Raw genomic sequence first — 21429 nt, 5'->3', positions numbered from 1 at the left:
TCAAAGCAGCACTTGTGAAAAAGATAAAAATAAGTAAAAAAACATGCATTTTCTAAATCGAGGTATTTATTGTTAAGGGGGAAAGAAAATCCAAAGCTACGTGACCCTGTGTTAAAAAGTGATTGCCCCATAAGCCTAATAACTGGATGCAGTCAAGCATCTTTTACAGCGTTGTGCAGGAATTTTGACCCACTCTTCTTTGCAGAATTGTTGTAATTCAGCCACATTGAAGGATTTCTGAGCATTAACCAGCTTTTTAAGGTCGTGCCACAGCAACTCAATCGGATTCAGGTTAGGGCTTAGGTCACTCCAAAGTTTTTTTTAAGCCATTCAGAGGTGGACTTGCTGGTGTGTTTTGGTTACCTTTGTCTATTATTAAAATTTGTTGGATGACCGGAAACATCTAAAGTGTGACAAATATGCAAAACACTAGGAAATCAGTAAGGGGGCAAACACTATTTCACATCACTGTATACTTATATCTGGTTTGATTATGACTGTTTCAGTATCTTGGTCCTGTGTAGTGGCCAGCTCATTTGGCCTTACAAAATATTTAACAATAGCCTGGAAGGCTTTATGACAAATTATTATTTACACTTCCATAAGCATAGTCCCATCTAGCCCGTTTTGGTGTTTTGGATGTAGTTATTTCAACTGCCAGGGAACTTCTATAAATCTCACCAAAACAAAGGCTTGAAACCAAACATAAAAAATCAGGCTTCCTCAATTGGATCTTATCAAACGAATAGTTTGTCTAATCACTGCGCAAAGGACAATGAAACACAAAATGTAATCCATCCTCGGCAACACCAACATAAAAAAGAAATAGACACTGCTTTATATATCTGCCTACTTTAATTGCCAATTGTAAAGTTCTACTTCTTAACTTTTGCATTCGGTGTTAATTAGATTTTTCTGCACTGTAATCATCTTTAATTTGAATGTAATTTCTAAGCGTTGGTTTCCCTCCACCGTTCCTTATATCTTAAGATTTATTTGAAAGTATTTATGTGCCACTTCAAGTTATCTCAACAAACATAATTTAAATTTGGAAACTGAAAATATTGCAGGGACCTCTCTCACCCGACAGTAATTACGTGCACGATGAGAGTTGAAGCTATTCTTCCTCGGGGACCTGAATGTTCAACAGGTCTTACCAACTTACATCTCTGCCTATCTGCTAATTGTCCAGGGTTACAGTGTTTGCCGTGCAGCGAAAGAGGTGCCTCCTTTGGCAGCTAGTCATCTGTTAAAATTTTAGGCTGAGCCCAGCCTTGCATCATTCCAAGTGAGCTCAGTCATGGGGACTGACCCCAACCCCCTCACAAGCCTGACCAACCCCCCCCCCCCCCCAAAAAAAAACAACAAAAAACAGGCTAGATCATGCTCCAGTGCAGCAACTACTAAACCCTGATGATCTTAATCAAGCCTTTGTTGGCAGTTTATGCATTTCTTTCATATCCACACAATGCTCTATATGCATCAGATATCATATCATGATTCATTGCTGGTTAGTGGGTCTGGTCTGTCTGTATCTCATCTTACCGTCTAATATCGTGCCTCTGTGGCGCAACACTGCCTCTATCACCATTTCCTAGACAACACTTCCATCTTCTTTTATGTGCTTTCAGGAAGATGTTTGCATTGTTTTATTGGTGACTGAGTGGCATTTAATTTGCCCTCCGTTGTTTAGAAGAAGCCACATTAAATGGAGCAAGGAGGCAGGGAGTGTGGTTGATCTTGTCCAGCCGTAAAGCTGGATTTATTAGTGGCCTCTTTGTTTGCCCTGGTCTGGAAGACAGCTGGCAACCGCCTATCTATTTGTGGTGAACATCTATTTCATTGTGCAAGGCAGGGAGGTAGTGAGAGGAGCAATTGACATCATCTGCTGGTTCGGGACGGGGTTGAGCGATAGTGATGAATATAATGTGTAAATATGAGAAGAGGGGAAACCAAAGGGTGGTTTTGTTATGGTAATGGTGTTATAGGTACTGATTGAGTAGTGATATGGTGTGTGCGTGCGTGTGTGTGTTCACACATGTAAATGCATTTGTATGAACAGCTGTGTGCACGCTGGTAGCAAGTTTGGTTTTTGTTGTTGCCTCTGCAGCTTTCTAAAATAATTGCTTCACTGCTGCTCATCAGATCGCAATCGGGAGAGCTACATTTTATAACATCGTAATCACTTCACAACAATTAATAGCCTATTTTACTAGTTTCGAGATATCCATCCATCTATTCATCATAATGAGCATTACAACCTGGATCCGTAAACTAAGGACGGTTAGACAGAGCATCTTCTTTTCTTTATAAAACAACAGAGATGTCAGCCCAGGCACTCTCTGGGTTCATAAAATCCTTTAATCTTTCATTTATTACAATAAGTTAAGAAGATTATTATTGAACTATGGAAAAATCTCTAGGATAATCCCCTGAAAAAGAAATTTCGGCATGTTTCTCAAACAAACATGGATCTTGTTTAACTGACCTGCCAACCTGGATCGGTTTTCTAAACAAACTACCCAGTTTGGCTTATAAAAAATAAATTAGAAGAAACATTTAGAACATTAGAAAACATTTTAAACACTGACTTATTCCCGCAAACGGCGCATTAATAGGCCAGTTTCTAGGTTTTAGAAGGATCGTTATAGGCTGGGCTCATCTTAAGGAAGCGATGAGTTTGTCAAGACAAAGTTCCCAGCTCTAAGTCTGTTTGGCTAAAGGTTGCCAGCTTAGGCTCAGAGAGAGCGCAAAAAGTTGAGGAAATGACTTATTAGCGCGGTTTTGATATGTCCAGCACTCCGTATTCACCTACGACCGCTCTCTAAAATCTTCTCATCTAGATGAAAACATTCTCATTCAGCCCTCTTTCCTTTCTTCTTTCTCCTTTGCCGAGTCTAATCTTGTAAGCCATTATTTTTCTATTTCCCCTCTCTGTCACTTTGCATTATTTTTGCTGCTGTAATTCCCATTCGTCCCTTCTGGAATCTTCCTGTCCTGCTTTGTCCTCGGGTCTAATCCGGACTTTCTGCCTGTTTTCAGTCCCCGGTCCCCATTCTCAGTGGGGTTCAGATGGAAAAGCCATGCATGACGCCCCTTCTATGGCAACCACACCTCCACAGGAAGGCAACGCCGACTTTTCGGATGGGCAGAGAAGGCCTTTGAGAAGCTGGCAGCAGAAGTAAATCCTTCTCTAAGGAACAAGGAGAATTAGCAGGGAGCAGTGGACTAGGGATTTAACCCTACCCCTCTCCTTTGAAAGGCACAGTCAGTCCCACTCCTGCGGCTAGCCACAATCAAACAGAGGAGGAGTGGGGAGGTGGCAGCGGAGAACACAAACTCCCTGAATGACACAAGCAGTGGATTGTGGAGGAGCCTAATCCCACTTTAATACCTTTCCAAGTTCAGCTGCTAAAGAATGCTCTTTAAAACAACACCACTGTGTGAGCAGTGAAGGTTGACCAGAGGGAGGCACGCCATTCAACCTCCCTAACATTACCTGATTAGTGGTTTGAGGAACAGGCCGCTGCCAACAGGAGACAGAGAGGGAGATGTAAATGATTATTTTATATATAGAGAGAAAAACATATCAACAGGCGGTATTTAACTGGAAACTGCACCAGGAAAGAGACACCGCTCCCTGCACTGATCTACAGGGATATTAAAGATATCAAAGAAGATGTAGCTGCGACTGAAAATCAGACCTGAACTGATTTAAGTGATCAATTACCACTTTGTCCCTCTAGCTGATCCCAGTGACCAATCACATTAAAGCTTGTATCCACCTAAAATCCACTTTCTGGACGTTGAGCTGCTTTCGGTAACTTGACTCCCAGTGTTGCAGAGGTGAACCAGCATCAGTATAAAAAGACACCACAAAGGGGACCACCAGCACGACAGTCGCGTCCCGGCTCTCGCCTTTCCTCCTCCCACACCTGAGCGCACAGATCAAGTGATGAGACCCTCCCGTGTGGATCAATGGCCGCATCTCAAGCCAAGAGAACTGTCAATATTTACCCAGGCCTCCCCGGGACGGGACTCATAAATGAAAAGAAGAGGCCATCTCAGCACATACCTCACTCCCGGAGGAATCATTACATCCCTCTTTTTAATCCTGTGTCCACATACCTGTAATCCCTTGTCTGTTCTTTTTCTTTTTCTAAGGTTGTCGCTCTCTCTCCGTGACAGATTATCACACTGCTGAGGCTTGTAAGGCTTGCAAGAAAATGCACAAAATGCAGCATCAACAACAGCAGATAGGACCCAACCCCCCAACCCCTCCACACACACACAAAAAGGACAATTATAAAGTGGGCAAAGGCCAGAAACAAGTGAACACTTAAAGTGAGTAAAGTGCAGCTGAGAAACGTCAGCCTCTGTGTCGTTCATCTTCTATCCTTTCTGTTTTTGCAAGCGCTTTGGAGAACTATCCACGCTCCCTTTGAGCAGATTATGGGCAACTTAAAGTGTGACAACATCTTAAGCTCTCACCACATGTTGCCAGTGATTGCCCTTCTACAGACATTACATTTAATGCTTCTGCTGCAGTGATAAGCATCAGGAGGACTGGATGGGATAAAAGGAAACCAGAAGAATAAGAGAGAAGGTTGGAGGGGGGCAGAGGGGATGAGTATGGAGCTGCTTATGCTGCTTGATAATCATGCTACATTTAGCAACACGTGCAATAGTCTCACCTAACTCCCCTTTTGCTATTGAACAACACTCTGAGAGACAGCAGAAGAATTTAGGAAAGAACAGCCAGAGCTATTATGTCACCACAGCCCTTCAAAGACAGAGGGGATGAGGATTATCCCGGCAGCAGCTGTAAGCTATTACTTTGAAGATGGGCTCTCGTGTTTGGGCAGGAAACCTGTGGCCATGCCAATCATGCAGAGGTGAGAGATGAGGCCTGTGAGGCAGGTCAGGAAAGGGCCCTCCGGACGGGATGGAGCGAATGACTTACTGGCTAAAGCTCAAGTCAGTCATTTCACAGACTGCCTGACACAGCTGATGAGCATGTTTCCAGGACTTTTTACTTTCAAGGCAGACTAGTTCACTTAAATTTTTTGGTGGTTATGCTCATTCACATTCTTGCTTATAAGTCTTTTTTTTTTTTTTTTTTTAAACTTTAAAGCGAAATATGTGAGTAGAACCAGTGTCCAGGCAGACTACATTAGCAGAAATACTACAGCACAAACCAGGATAAAACCAGAGAATATATAAAAGATAGCAGTAGCCTTTGTGACCTCTCCCAGCGAAACATGATATTCGTTGTCTTTTGATCTAATGGGGCTCATAATATAAAAAACAAACGTCGTGATGTATTCAAACACAGCTGCAACTAGCGATTGAGGTGATAAAATCATTGAGGAAGTCTTTCCTTAGGTCATAAATCAAGTGATAAGTAGAGTCCTTTTCTCACTCACTTCCACAGAATCAGACTTCTATTTAAAAACAGTGGAGTTGCCCCCTGCTGGCAATAAGAAAGAATGCAAGTTTGTTGCAAGTTGCCGCTCCACTGGCTTAACTTTTCCATCACAGTGAATGAAATGGATATGGCAATAACATTTTACACTGACCAAGGTTTGTAGGTCAGACTCTGATTTCTGTTTAAATGCAGGAGAAGTCAGTTACCTGTGGAAATGGTTAGCTTGGTTCAACCAAATTAAAAATCCACCATTAAAAAACATGAGTCAAAAGGACAGAGCTTATCTGTTTTTGATGCGCTAATGCTACAGTAACATGCTGTAGCCCTGTTTTTATCTAATATTTATTTTCTCGCGGATCTCAAAGAATTATCTTGACAAACAGCTAGTGTATCAAACAAAAAGCTTGTTTCTCCTTCATGTTTTCAGATTATATTCTGTCCTGTTTGCTGTCTGAAAAGCACCAAACTAATCCGTCACAGCAGAGACTTTCCAAACTGTTGAACAGCCACTATTTCAGTTTTTTTTTCACAAGACACGCCTTAATAAGGGATAATTGGTTTTGTAGCAACTGTATCAAGAGCTTTGGCCATAGAAGAAAACATTTGATCCCCAGATGTTTAGCTACATGTGAAAGGGAGGACGGCAAACCTTTTCAACTTTGTCTCAGCATTGTGAAAATTACTTTGCTATGTACATTTATGCTGACCTCTGCACGTGGCAGACACACAAGCCTAAAAATAATCTGAATTTGGCTGATACGAGTGTTTGATTGCTTGCAGAGGGGCCTAATGATAAAAGCAGATTCGAATAAGGGGGAGCCTGTACATTAACACACCATATTTTTGTGTGTAAAGCAGATAAAGTGTCATTGATTCTTTCACCATGAAAGGAGCCTGAAACAAACTTTCGGCCTGCGTGAGCAGTAAAGTGTTAAAAAGTAGTAGCGATGATGCCGTCTGCATAAACAACCTCTGTGGCTGACCTTGTTTCATAGTATCAGCATTTCTCTTTGGAGCATAGATTCATGGAGAGTAATGAAGCCAAATAAAAAGTGCCATCCTTCTGCTCCCAAAGGCCAGCTCCAGTCAGCTCTAAAAGCTGCTTAATCACCATCCCGTGCTTACTACATTAGCATAATAATGGCCTTTAAATTGAGGCTCTTTGTTTTTTAATTAAACTCCCAGCAGGTAAAAGTAAAACACATTAACGGGAAATGTGTACACCACTAATGGCCCAAAGGTGCCTTCTTCATCACGTAGCTCTGGCCACAGGGTTCTGCTTGTTTCCTGCACCGAAGCGCAGCACCGGCAGCCTGCGAGCTCACAGGGGAGGAATGAGACAAGCTGATTGCACTTGGCATAGCAAAGATAATAGCAGGAAGAGGTGTTCGATGTGTTCGAGTATGCATATATGCACCTGCCCTGCATCTCAGAGGGAGCGTGCGCGATAATAGCTGCTGAACAGAGCTACACTAAATCTGTAAAAAAAAAAAGGCGGATCTTACAGTGAATGTGGAGTCAAATGTTTCCAGGATCATCTATCCCACATGTCCACTATTGTGAAAATAAATACGGCCACTTTATTTCTATGGCAGCATGAGCTCTATGTGCTGGAATGTACGGCTCCTCAGACGAGTCCCCCCGCACCCCCCCAAGACTAGACGGACATCCCAGGCATATCTGTGTGTGAGGCTATACTGCACAGCTGCAAAAAGAAATCCTAACCCTTAAGTCATTATTCAAATGATCTCATTCCATGCGCCGTGCTCTTCACAGATTACGCAAATCCCGAAATACAGTTAAGAGAGAACGTGTTGTTCGAACAGACTGCCTCTAAACATGCAGACCACGTCTCAGTTTTCCTCGACTATGCTCTAGTTGAAAACGAGCGTTTCTGCTGTGTGGTATCAAGCTATATGGCATACGACAGAGTCAGTGCCATGCCGTGTTCAAGCTCTGTCTTGCAGCATCAGTTTACCCAGTGCCTCTCTCCTTTACACCGATCTGCTAATGAGTCACTAGGAAAACAGCGTGGAAATAATCCTCCGCTGCCACACAGGTAGAACAAAGCTCATGGAGTGAAAAGGACAGTGTATTGGGCAGCAGAGGAGGCTAAGTACACATCTAAATACAAGAGTAAGCAGGCGAGCACACACGATGCTGTTTGGACAGCTGGTCTTCCTGAGTATGTAAAATGAGTGCAACATCGCATTTAAGTACGGTTTTTAGAGCTCAGAGCAAACAATATGGTCACACGCCCCCGAGTGACAGTGTCAGTGAAGAAATTATGACACTGGAGATTTGGAGATTTATTCTTTTACTTATTCTTTAAAAACATTTTTTTTTTAAAAAAGACAGTAATTTAAAAGGCGGTTTATTCCGCCTCCTGTAAGAAGCCATCACTGATAGATTTGACAGCTTTACGACACAGACACGAGAAGCAAGTCTGGACTGCTCCTGCTGAGACACCCGTAAAAATCACTCGCACCCTTTTTGTATATGTTTTAATAGCGCTGTTTGTCCGTCCTCCTTCCAGGCTGATCTGCGTGAGGTGAAGGGGACTATAGTGCTTATGCAGGACTGCGATCGACTGCTGCTTCTGAGGGAGCGGGCAGAACGGCGAGAGCGATGGCTAGTGAGTGTAATGGCTATCAGATGTTATATGACTACAGTTTAGCTTTTTTTTTCTTCGTAAGCAACAGTCAATTTGAAAAAGTTGCAGCAGCGAAAACAATTTGCATCTCACGTCCAGTAAAATAACACAGATTAGATTAAATCATGATGTGCATAATTACAAGAGGTTTGAAACACGGTCTAAGACACTTTACTTTCTTCATTATAAGAAAATAAATGGACTCGGCTTTCAGATTCAGCGCTGGAATGGTTAAAAAACAACATTTGGATTGGAGGGCTTTATAATTACTATTGACCCAGAGGTTCTGGGTCTAAGAAATAAAACAAACAGTAATATGAGGTGTTCAAAAGCACAAGTCTGCAAATATGCAAAGACAGGGTCTGGTGGAGAGCATCGCGCTTCGGCTTCTTTTCTCCGGCTCCTAATCTGTGGGCCTACACAATATTAAGACGGCTTTGGAGCCACTTGTGACCCAGCTGTGCACTAATGAAAAATTCCACAGCTCTGTGCGGAGGCCAGTGGAGCTTGACCCCTTTCCACCCTAAACCAAGCAATGTCCATCTTGAGGAGTTTACTAGGGCTCAAAGATACTAGATTAAAAGGTAGAAAAAGGAGAAAGAGAGACAATCTGGGAAAGTCTAGAAAAAAAAGCCCTTATGTGCTTCCCATCCTTTTCTTCCTCCAGTCTTTAGTATATTGGTGTGGAGTAAAGTGTTTGCCCAGGTTTTAATGGGCAGAGATGATCTGGAGATCATTGTGACTGAGGATGGTTGCATAAGGGGGTCTCTGTTTACTTATCAGAGATTCAGCTTAAGCCCAAAATTACTTTGGAGCGAGTGAATGTGAGGCAACCGGGAATTAGACGTCGTTCACAAGATCCGGATCCATGTGTTTGTGATCCCTCTGCCCTTGATTCTCTGTGTCCGCGTCTCAACCGAGACAAAAGTCAGCACCATAGAAACAGATGTCTAAAGAACACCAAACATGAATGAGTCTGCTGACTGCACAAGCGTATACAGTGATAGCAAAGATGTTAACTACTTAGAAGGGTCAATAAGCAGTGAGAGTTTTTATAAGGATGTATACATTTTAGGCTTGTCTATCTTTCATTATCTTTTCTGTTTTTTTCCTCCCCCTTTGCATTTATTTATCTGAACTTAAAGATAATTTAAAGAACGCCCACTCATCTGCTTTACGTGCTATCATGTGGCCTCACAGATGCACAGACATGCAGATAAGATCTAGGAAAAAAGCCAAGAAATGCAGGGGGGGGGGGGGGGGGGGGAAGAGACACACACAAAAAACACACAATGAAAGGAAGATGGATGAAAATATGGCTCACATAATTTCATAAGACTGTTTTTTAAAGAGCTAGTTGGGGATTTTAATTACTGTATAACATTGTTCACTGATATCAGAAGACAGTGGCAGCTGAACGATCGCAGCAGGATAGATCAGCAGAGCAGGATCAATAGCAAGCACTTTACCGGTCAACTCAAATTCTCATCAGAACGAATGATAATAATCCTCCTCTCCAGGGGACTCCGAATCATTGATACTCTCAAATTGTCACATACTTTAAAAGATGAGCGCGGTATTCCTTGAGGGAATGGACTGCAGAGCTAAACGTGCGGTGGGATTGAGGTGGCGCAGGGGTGAGAGGAGATAAAAAAGAAAAGAAAGGAAAAAAAAGCAAATGAAAAATAAACATTGTTATTGAAAGACAGGATGCTCTAAGACCCGGGGGCTGCGGATTAGCATTCAGATTAGCATTCAAATAATATATTTGAATTTCTGATCAGCAATCCTCTTCAAAGAGCTAAATCCCAAGATTAGCAGGTGTTATGCTAAAAAGCTGTGTTTTTTTTTCCCTTTTTTTTTTGTCAGGAACGTAGCTACACTAGCCAAACAAATATGTCTTTGAGTGTGAAGAGCTGGCATGGATATGGTTGTAACCATGGCGACTGACTGGTAGTTAGGAGCCCTGGAGAAGGCTGCAGTGTTGGAATGTGTCAAACAGACAGAGGGGCGCACACACACCGCAGAGCAAACCAAAAACCTGCTGTTTCACTAAAGACCATCGGCTACATTATTGAGACCACCTACAAATTCCCAGGAGATTCAGGTCGAGAGCGAAAGAAAGGTCATTTTGCATCATCATATAAATATATTTAGATATATTTTTAAAATATATTCTTTTCCAATTGGTTTGATTTAAGGATGCCTGGTCCAGCCAAGGGAGTCAGATATGAAAAATGATGAATTCATGCTTGTCTGGTTTCCACAGAAAGATGAACTGAAACAAAATCTGCTATCCTTTTTCCCTAACACATGTCCCTTTATATCACAGTATATAAAGCAGTGTAATGTTACCACAGTTTATGTTATATTTCAAGAGCTACACTATCAGCAGCAATGCAGTTAATAATATTTTCTAAATCTCTGTGGACTTTACATTTGTATAGGCTGAAAGTAGATTGAAATGCCCACTGCACGACTCCCGCGAAAGGACTTTATTTGCTCTGCATAAGGCTACACATATCCACATAACACATGTGACATATTTCACCTCATGTTCATCAGTCATGTAGGTGAGATGTGTGTTAAAATATGTAAAAAAAAAAAATAGATAAATGAAACCAAATTCCTCACTGTATGCAAGATGCAAATGTGTGATGTTTTATGATATTACATGCGAAATGTGCACTTAAAATTAAAATAATGTATCCAGAAAAGTGTCAAAGGACAAAATGTAACTAAATTCATTTGAGCTACAGTTAAGAATAAACCTTTAAAGACATGTTTTATGAATACAAAAACATATCAGGACACTGTATAATACATCACAAAGCCTTTATTTTACCGACTACAGTAAAATAACAAACGAGCTGCATATGTAACCGCAGTCACAGAACTTTTTCAGTGTACTATCATAAGTAACTGTCCATGCCAATATGAGAGATTTTATTAATTTTAGTCATTCTAAGGGTCTAAGTTCCTCTACCAGCCATATAATTAGCCAGTTTACAGCAAACATATTGAAGCAGCTACTTTGAGAATCAGTATGTATACCTGCGTGCAATCCTGCAGTATTAGTCCCTACGCTATTTTCTTTTCTTTCTTTTTTAGCTCTACCTTCCACACAAGATACAAATAACTCTAGAAGAACAATATAGGAATTGTCTGTACAGGCTGCAACATGCGTTGTGTACGTGGGTGTTTGTGTATTTAATCTTGAAAGGGAAATTCTCTCTCCATTGTAGCAGCTAATGTTACTGCGAAACTATTTTGTTCATGACTTAAAGTACTCAAGCATGCATTTTGCCCTGGGAGGTCTGGCAGAGGAGTTGTCTGATGCCCTCACTGCTTCTTTCTGTCTACTTTCCACTGTTTTTTTCCCACACACCCACCCACCCACACACGCACAACAAACATTTCTCTGTCATGTGGTTGGTGGAGTGTAAAATCTCATCTCTCCAGCTGGAAGAGAACCGGTTCTACAAAATTTCCTTTTCTTCACGTGGAGCCTCTAAGGCATGGAACGGAATGACAAAGCATGGCACGGCACATCTGGTCCTCTCCCTGAACCGACCGGCAGTGTATCTGCATGGCCCCGCGGCGCTTACCTCGAGTCAACTCAGTGGCCTTACCACAGCCTCTTAGTGACTGCATTATGACCCCTAATAGAGCACTGACATGGTTTATTTTCCCTTTGCTTTGGCTCTGGACTCGGCAAATTGACAATGCATTGTGCCGTAGCGCACAGAGCTACAGATGCCTCGACTCGGATGATTCATACATATAAGGCCCGCTTAAACAGCTTGATATGAATTCTCAAGAGAGTATGATGCGCAGCAGCTGTAGTTATGCATATTTGGCTGCGAACAAGGCCAATCTCACCGGTGCCCCAGCCACTCATTGTACACCCAATTCGGCTGATATGGATCCTTATTTGTCTTCAGAAGTGATGACAATGTCTCCCGCGACAGTGACACCCGTGGTCAGCCCTCTCAGCATGGAAAAAGGTTTGCATTCACCAACCAATTTTACACTCTCTTTGGGTCCAGGAGTGTCTTTGTGTGCTGGGGAGCAGCCCATTCTCCGTGGCTGCCTGAAAAAAGCAGCTGTTTCTATAACGCTGTGGCAGCACTTTATGTTGCAGAATGATAAATGAAGGGGACGAGGCAGAGCTGAGGTGCAGCTGAAGCATGCAGAAACAATGGCGGAGGAAGACCCGTGCGCTACATGGATATGCTCTGTGCGCCTTTCTCTTTCAGTCTCAACTTCACTCTTGCTTACCCACACACACGCATTCACTCTCTCTCTCTCTGTAGGTTAGACTCTCGAGCTCAGCCATAGCCAGAGGTTATGAGAGCGTGTTGAAGCAAGGGGGGAGGCTGGGGGGTGGGCTAACAGAACTGACACGTCCCACCAGTCCCTGTACAGACCCAGGGGAGTGGGAGGTCGCGGTCGCTGTCCCACCGGGACCTGTCGCTCCTCTGTCCTCGGGGCAGTCATCTTCCTTTCCGCCACCGACCTAATGACAGAGCCCCGAGGCCTCATCACTCCACCTTCACCCTCCCCTTCCTCCTGCATCCCTCCCTCCACATCTCCTCCCAGCTCCACGCTTCTCTCAGTTCTCCCTGTTGTCCTACCCAGGTGCCTGTCAGAGGGTGCCTGCTCTGCGACTGGTGTAGCTGTCCACATAAAGGAGATCCACCCCTGCTTCCCCCCCGCCACCCACCCTACCCCTTCTTCTCCCCATGGCCCCAGGCTCAGCCTTTCATTTTGAAGTGGCGCGGGCCAGCTCTGCACCAGCCTGGGTCCTCGGCCTGCAGCCTGCACCATTGTTTGGCCTCAGAGAAAGACTATTATTTCAACTCAATTTACTGTGAGTAAACACTGAGTGATAAGGCCCCCTGTCCTATCCTTCACACACACACACACACACACACACACTTTTTCTGATCCCTCCCTCCCTGACCGTGGGCTGTAATATACGCTGCCAACAAATCACTGCTCTCAGCCCGTTGCTATCACCGGCTTTAGAATGGAGCTTACTAATTCACTTTCCAACACAGATCAGAGGACAGGCCTCATGTGTTTCAGAATATGGCTCCACCACTGAGTGGCATTTAAAAGGACTTGTGGCCCTATGGTGGACTGTTATAAATTTTAAGTAACAGCATTCTCACATCCTTAAGATACCATTCACATGCTAAACCTGAGCTAATCTGGTGTGAATATGCAAAGACATCAGCCGAGAAACAGCGCCGCGACAGTTTATTAAAAAGAGAGCATTTTAATCATTTTTCCACATCGGCGTTATGAAAGACGGCCCGTATGATGTATGGCTCATCGGAATAATCGTGATGGTGGCTTTTTGTGTTTTCTAGACAATGGATGCGGAGCGACTCGCAGCTGCAGGAGTGAGGCGCTGTGGCCAAGTTAACAATATTAGACTCCGCATGCAACCGAAGCAGCAGATTCGACTAAAGGTAAAATTCTTCACAGATAAATGTGAGGCTGGACTGATTTTTTTTTCTGGTGGTGGAGCCTCTTTTGCTTTAACCTAAAAAAAAAACCCACCTCGCAAAGAGCCCTGTTCTGTTTTTCATTGTTTCACCACAGAAAAGCCCTCAGTCCCTCTTCTGAGTGAGGAACTGTACTATGTCTTAATTATACGGAATTATCAGCCAGCTTTAAATAGCAGTCGTTTGCACTGTCTTCGCCTTATGTGGCTAATACAATTATTGGGAGCCTACTTTATCTTAGGCAGAAAGAGGCTGACACAGTAGCACAAACTAATGCGATAAAAGCTTAGCATATCACGGCTTGATTCGAGGATTTTAAAGGTAAGTGTTTATGACAAGGTAATAATGCCTCATGCAAAAGGCTGGCCTGTAAATTGGTTAGTTAGGGCATGATGGATGAGGGGGAGCCTAACCTTATTTCCAATAGAGCCTCTTGATTTCTAGAGCTGAGGATAATGAATTTGATTTAATTACACCATCCCCTCATCTAATTAAGAGTGGGAGAAATCTGACCCTGCGTGTAGTCTTAAAAACAGACACTACTTTGAACCATATGGACGTATCCAAACAAAGGTTGCAATTGAACAATTTTGAGCTAAAAGAATGCTTCTATAAAGAGGCATCACATTAGTCATGACTCCTATTTAGCCATCCCGCTTTGCATGAAATAAGAAAACTTAATGAATGAATTGAAAAAAAAAAATATCGCATGAAATAAAAACAAACTACCAGCCCATTAAGAACTGAGATGAGAAGATAGGACTGGGGATCAGGCAACAGCTATAAATGCCCAATTAAAGTAGTGATTCATCATCAGATTATTAATGAAGCTTGTGAGGGTCCTCTGCAGTATTGGTAATGGGCTGGTTGGCCTATCGCTCCCTAAACCCTTTGGGTAGACTTGCTCCTTACACTGCCAAGGTAATCTCTTTAAAGGCCAAGGAGATCCAGCCCACCATTCCCCCAAAGGCACCCTTGTGACGCTCCCACCGCCTTCTATACTCTCACGCTTCACCTCACAAGCTTGACAACTCTCATTATGGCTCCAACTTTTCTAGGCTTCACCTCGGAGAAACAAACTCTCTCAACTTGATCATTCTGACAGTCCCGGTTGTTGTATTTGTCATCCTCCGACTAACTGGAAGTGCTCGCAAGAGCCGGGGATCTGAGGAGAAATGATGTAGAGCCTGCCTCACTCAGAGCCGGATTTCCAGAGTCAGCTCTGATTTTCTTGAGGCTCTCATGATGACGATAGGTGTGGGCAGCTAAAATATCCTAAATCAGCCATTATTAGCGCCTACAGTATGCTGGAAAACCTTATAGTACTTATCACTGGCAATCTATCACCTAGTGCTCACTTGTAGGCTGAAGAACCAGCTCACAGTATAGAACACCATAGATATTTAGGTAGCCACCACCACAGATCCAATTACCTGTAACACACACTTCAGTTTATCTCACTCCCAGTCATTATCTAAATTGCCAACATATTATTAGGGTACCTGCTTGAGAAGTGTGTGTGTGTTTCCTTTTTGTCTCCTAATAGAGCCCAAAGGGAGTGTTGTTTTGCACATAACCCTCTGCAGGCTGTAAAAGAATGGGTTTTTCTAACCGCTGTCCAAAACAAAAGGCACGCAGGAAGCACTTCACCATTATACACCGGCCACAAACCTATCTGTCGTGACATGATGAGTAGTAGAATCAGGAGATTAATTACGTGATTGTAGAAAAAAGAAGCAAAGTTCTCAGTCAGAGAGGTCCCTCATTACGTTACCTCGTCCTCCACAGGAACCCAATTGACTTTAGAAGCAGGCAGCTCCTCCACAGAGGATCTACACTGATTGAGAACTGTGGCAACTATCAACAGTTGATATCTGCATGGCCTCAGAAGCTGTGTCGAGCCAATCAAATTGCAGAGGTGAGGCGAATCATTGGAACAAAATTTGTTAGCTATACAACATTGAGGGTTTTGGGGCCTAAGTGAACTCAGAACAAGCAAATACATCAAAAACCATGGAGCAATTTCATTGCGTGTATATTGATATATATCAGCATGTGTGTGGGGAAGTGTATCACTTTTGACTGCCAACATTCCTCTCATGATCGCCGATATTAATAAAATAGTACTCTCAGAGCAGAGAACCTTCAACTGCAATAATAGAGTGGGCGGTTTCGCCATTCTATTTCCAGTTGGTGGAAACACCCTCCTTTCTGTGCTGTGTTTTGTTCTCTACACTGGCACTTATTTAATGAGCAGACCAGCGCCGAGACTGTCACAAGCCCACAAAGGGAGAGCTGAAAGCCAATCGCACTTCACATCATTCAAATCAAGCCCATGCAAGTGAGATGTACTCTTGACACTGGCCGCTCCTCCGAGAGCCATATATGCAATTGCAGAAAAGCTGCGGCTGAAAATGTCTCATCCATAGGGACGCTCACAAGCAATAACACACTATATGAGAGACAGACAGCTAGATTGAATAGAGAGACAGCTAGACAGGCAGAGATCAAGTCCAATCCTGCTCCCGTCATCTGGCTGTGCGTTTCACAGGTCAGGCTTAGTTAATCTAATTCCTGGGCTTTCCCACAAAAAAAGAAAGAAAAAAAACCCAAGTGCCACTCAGGAGAAGTGTCAGGGAGAGAAAGAGAGAGAGAAATAAAGAGAAGGGTTGTGAAGTGGCTGTGGAGAGGGCTGTTGGTGGCGGTGGTGGGCTTGAATAATTATGAATCAGGGAGCTTAACCTTCTGGGGAGTTAATTTGAAGAGCACTGGGGATAGGGGAGTGGGACTCTTTATTTCCCTGGGGTGCCCCTAATGCCATTGTGAGGGAATGGAGAGATCAGGACACGCGGCAATATCGTGTCTGTTAGCCACCATATGACGAGCTGACCCCAGGACCGCGCTCACAATCACACCTGCCGTCATCAGGACTAATTTGTTAAACATATCAATAGTGCTCGGCCGGCCTTTTCTCTGCCGCATCGAACCATTGATTCAGCGTCCGCGCTGAGTGACAACACGCTGCCCCTTGATTTCACTCCCTCCTGTCCACAAACAGACACATTAAATCACCTTACTATCTCTTGGCTGTTTGTTTTGCTTTTATTTTATTATTTTTTAAGGGAATGGGGGAAAATAAAAGTCTGAGGATTAAAGCACAAAATTGGCACTCTTTCAGCAGGTTCACAACAGCTAAAGTGCACCTACTAAAATGCGCCTGTTTACGTCCATGACCTTTTTTTTTATTTTGCCTCCACCCTGATGCACAGTAGGCAGGGAGAGACACAAACTAAAGAACAAGGGAAGACAAAGAGGGGATAGAGACACAAACTGAAGGTTAGATAAATCACAGCGTGAAGAAATGATACTTTGCAGCCCTTGGCTCTGTGAGCTGGAATTCTTTTATTTGGAGTGGGGGCCTCTGTCCCAGGCTCTCACTGGGAGAGTCTCCTGTCATGTTTGCAAGCATGGAGGTTGAGAGATTGGCCGACTAGCTAGCTGGCAGAAAGACCCCGTTGTGTGGCTATGGCAGCAGCAGCAGCAGCCTATGGCAGCACAGACGCCGACATCTGGATCCTGTTTGCTCGGAGCACACTCAGACAGGCCTGACTCTGCCAAGGGGAATCTAAGCCCTTTGATTTCTACTCCCATGGCCTGCTCTAATTGTCATCCCTCATTATTTAGTCAAAGGTGGAGGATGAATCATAAACTATTACAGAGAAATGACATTTTCTGCTCCGAGAGAAATCCTCCTTAGTCTCGCTCCCTGTCTCATCTGAGCTGATAAGGACAATGAATTCTATACACGGCTGGAGTACAAACATCTCTCATGTGTGCTTGTGTCATTAAGATCTGGCCGAGGGGGTCTGTGTTCCTCTGAAACTACAAGTGATGCAAACGGGGAAGTGCAAAAGTCACAACAGATTTGATGACAATTCTCAGTTAGAGACTGGGGGGGGGGGGTTGGTAAATTCTTTTTCAAAATAAAAGTCTGTGCAATTGGACTGATTCCACAAGAACGATGTTTAAGTTGGTGTATAAAGGTTACACATGTTAAGAGTTTCACCCAAATGATTTTATCAATCATAGGAAACGCTGGCAGCAATTTATAGCTAGCAGGTAGAGCACATTCATGTTATCTGGAAAAAAATCACTTAAATATATATAAATGTGACATTTGTAAATAAGTGAGAAAAAAAAATCGGGCAGATTGACGAGAGGGCAAGAGCCGCGCTTGGCCAAAAACAACAGTTTTCTAATCCAATAAAGAAATTTTCAAACACATTTCTTTTTGAGACGTCATTGTTTGAAATGAGATCGAATACTGTATAACAAATATATAATAATCTAATATGCGGTTGCTTTAATCACAGGAACAGCTGAGTCTAGCTAATAATCTGGCTGGTAATGACAGCTATATGTTTCTGTGCACAGCACGGGGCCAAGTGAGAACAAGTTCTGTTGATATAAAATGACTGATAGGGGGAGAGCTACCTTTGATAATTCCCCATGTTTGTTTTGGAAACTCACTGATGTATGACCGTGTCCCACGCTTAAGTGTATTTGACTACAATATGTGCCCTGTTCATTACCTGTGAAGTGGAATGTGTCTTGTGCTTCCGACGACACCTAACGGCGTCTGTTTGTCAGTCAATCAACAGGGACGAAGAACAGCGATAACAGATTGCTAAATTCTAAAGTGAAGCGCTTCTAAACTCTCCGGTATCAATGTTTTCCTGGGTGAGACCGGGTTTCAGTGCAATGCACAGCTTACTGTACATTTGCAGGAATTCTGAATGAGAGAGATGCATATCAGCCCCCTTCTCGCTTACACTGCTTTGAGTCTTCTTCTTTTTTTTTTTCCTTTAGAGCCCATCATTCACTCACCATTCACTCACGAGCTAGATGAGCAATTTCTCCTACTGAACGTTAAGCCTGCTATCAGATTAAGTAGTCTCTGATTTCAGCGCTAATTGTGCACGTCCACTTAAGAAGCTGACAGGCTGGCGAATGAGGAGGCTTGCAGGCCTCTGCAGCACGACACTCATCCATCACAGCCTAACCGATTGCATCCCTCTGAAGGCTCAACACGGTAACACCATTAGCGCTACTGCTGGGCATCTAACTAGCACATCACTCACACGGCTACATGCTAACAGCATTACAGCTAATGCTGCCCCCTCTAACTAACACATCCGTCATAGGCCTAGAAATCCTACGGCTCTACAGAAAAGCCGCGGAGCCGCACTGTCTCTCGGAGACAATCACCCACATTATTTTGCCTCGGTTAGTTTTGTTGCTCTGTGGCTAATACCCTCATTTGTCTCAGAAGATGCTGAACGCCACCAAAAGTAAGTTGTTTTGATTCTGTTTCCTTCTGCCCACAACAGATCTAGGCACACGGTTGAACGCGCAGGGCTCTGTGAAGGGAGCCATTCAAATCCGATTATGATTTCATATTTCACACAGACAGTACACCACTAGGATGATTTTTAATTAGGACCCGAATCTGTAAAAAGAATGGGGCACGGAGACAATAAAATGAGGAATGCATTCATCCATGGGATGATTCTCTAGCTTTATTTAAGATCTGTGCCAATGTGCTAACAGCATTAATGAAGTTATAAAGAATTATGAGGGGAAATCAAATTTGCCTCGCCACTTGAGCGCCACTAAAATGCCAAACAATAAACTACCAGATTGCAAATTAGATCAGTAAAAATATCAAACACATTGCGGTGCAGGAAAATCCATAATTGCATTTAGTGCCTGGCCTCTCCTGGGGGAAGAGACACTAAAGATCATCAGCAGGCTACACGGGAGCTGCTATTGACAGAGCGGTAAAAATCGACAGGCTAACTAAATAAACACTCCAGGCTCCATTAAATATTCAAAGGCTGAGATTTGACAGTCTAGCGTGCCTGCCTCTACCCGTTGCCTCCACTGGATTCTCTCTGCAGCACATCTTCTCCCTGTCTCCCTCTCCTCCTGCAACCCACCGCCACCCCCCTTCCACTCGCCCCGCTTCTCTCCCCCACCTCCTCTCCACTGTGACTCCTGACAGCAATAAATGATGCGGTGCCTGAGGGCGCTGCTCCAGTGGGAGACCTGGGAGGATAGAGCAGGAGAGCAAAAGAAATAAAGGGGAGACAGCCTATGACCAATGGCCATTAACCAAGAACTGAGACAGGGCCCTATGACATCCACTGACACCCCACCCCCTCGACACGCTCTCATTCTCCCCCGGCAGACTGGCATCCGCGTACACACTGTTACAAACGTTTTGTTTGTTTATGTTCTGGTAACACAAAGACAGCTGAGCCACAAAGCTCTGTTTACACAGAGCGATAGAAAGGTGGTTTCCTCTTTCAATCTGCAAACTTAATCATAATCAAACAGTTTATCCTGTGTGTTTGAAACAAAACGGGCACCTAAAAGGATGTGAAGAAACCCCTCCAATCGCACAGCGTCTAAACTCTTGCAGCCTCCTGACAAGATCATATGCATTCATCTGCTGTGGCGAGCTGAGCGGGGTTATGCAAATGAGAGATGACAGTGTTATTGTGTGCGGAATATCAATGGAGTAATTACTGTTCCATGTCGGGCTATTGGCCCTCCGCTGCCGCGCCTAGCCAGCGCGCTTCATTTCTCAGCCGCCCTCTCAGGGGAGAGATGAGCGCTGTGCTCTGGAGAGCAGAGCTAATAATGGCAGCTCGGATACAGGCAGGGCTTAGACAAGCCCTCGGGTCCTGAGCCGCAGTGTGCTAAACGTTGCAGGGGTCTCGGGAGAGCCCCTCGGCAAAGATGAAATGATTAAAAAACCACCCAGCCTGACTGACAAGCTGACCGACCACCTATAACTCTTTGTGTGGCGAGTCCAACCATTACTACTCGCTTCAATCATAACAGCAGGTGATCACTTCTGGACATCAGCTGGCTACCTGACAATGATTCTTAGCAAAGAGATTTAGAGAAGAAGAAGAAGAAGAAAAAAGGCAATATTGGCAGATGAGTAAGAGAAAATGATCCAAGTAGTGAAGTGCTGCACACAACAAGTTTCACCATGGATTGAAGGGATTTGTAAAGAAAAAAAAGTGATAGAGATAGGTAAATATAAAATCATCCTCTGAGTACTTTGCTTTGATCATAATCATCTGGCCTGGATTCTCTTTAGTGTCTTGGCAGCTGTCCAATGAGCGAGCTCCTCTGGCATGTAAAGTGTCATCGAATTTAAAGCTCAAATTTGCTGGGGTGTTTAACAAAGCCCTCTCCTCGATGCGTGAAAGCGCCGGCCGACTGTAACATGTCAGCGTTGTCATTTTTTACATGTGAGGGATCGTCTAATAAATAAAAATCGTGAGAGGCCGCGGGTTCACCTGACGGAGGGAAGGCAACGCTAGATAGAAACTTGGGGGGAGAAAAAAAAAAGAAAACACAAAGGCTGGTAGAGACCCCGGAGCTGTGAATTATCATACCAAGCAGGAGGAATGTTTCTCCCACACACACACACCTCTGCGAAGCTGCAACCTAATCACTTTTTTTCTGAAAAAAGAGAGCGAGCAGAGGAGTGAAACCTACAATTGTGAGAGTGTGATTTGTTCAGAGTTTAGCGAAAATACATTTTTAGACGTGAGTTCCACCCAGGACTGGAAATGTAAATGTATTTTTTTTTTACTTGCTGCACATCTTATTCCAGTGTCCCCTAAATTAAACTCAGTACTGACCAAAACATTAGTCTATTTATCGTCAGGTAAATGCTATCATATCAAACTTACTATGCTTTGTTTCCTGAAGTTAATATTCTTGATTCAGCTTGATTCTTGATTCAGCTT

At 43.6% G+C, this 21429-nt stretch overlaps 1 protein-coding gene across 5 annotated transcripts in view; it reads right to left on the bottom strand.

Annotated features, from left to right (window-relative positions):
* lmx1bb (LIM homeobox transcription factor 1, beta b) overlaps positions 1-21429 on the bottom strand; it is a 50988-nt gene that overhangs the window by 7054 nt on the left and 22505 nt on the right. The window lies entirely within an intron of this gene.

Source organism: Simochromis diagramma, unplaced genomic scaffold (assembly GCF_900408965.1).
Source record: "Simochromis diagramma unplaced genomic scaffold, fSimDia1.1 OVJJ01000822.1, whole genome shotgun sequence".
NCBI lineage: Eukaryota > Metazoa > Chordata > Actinopteri > Cichliformes > Cichlidae > Simochromis > Simochromis diagramma.
This window is presented reverse-complemented; position numbering and strand designations above follow the sequence as displayed.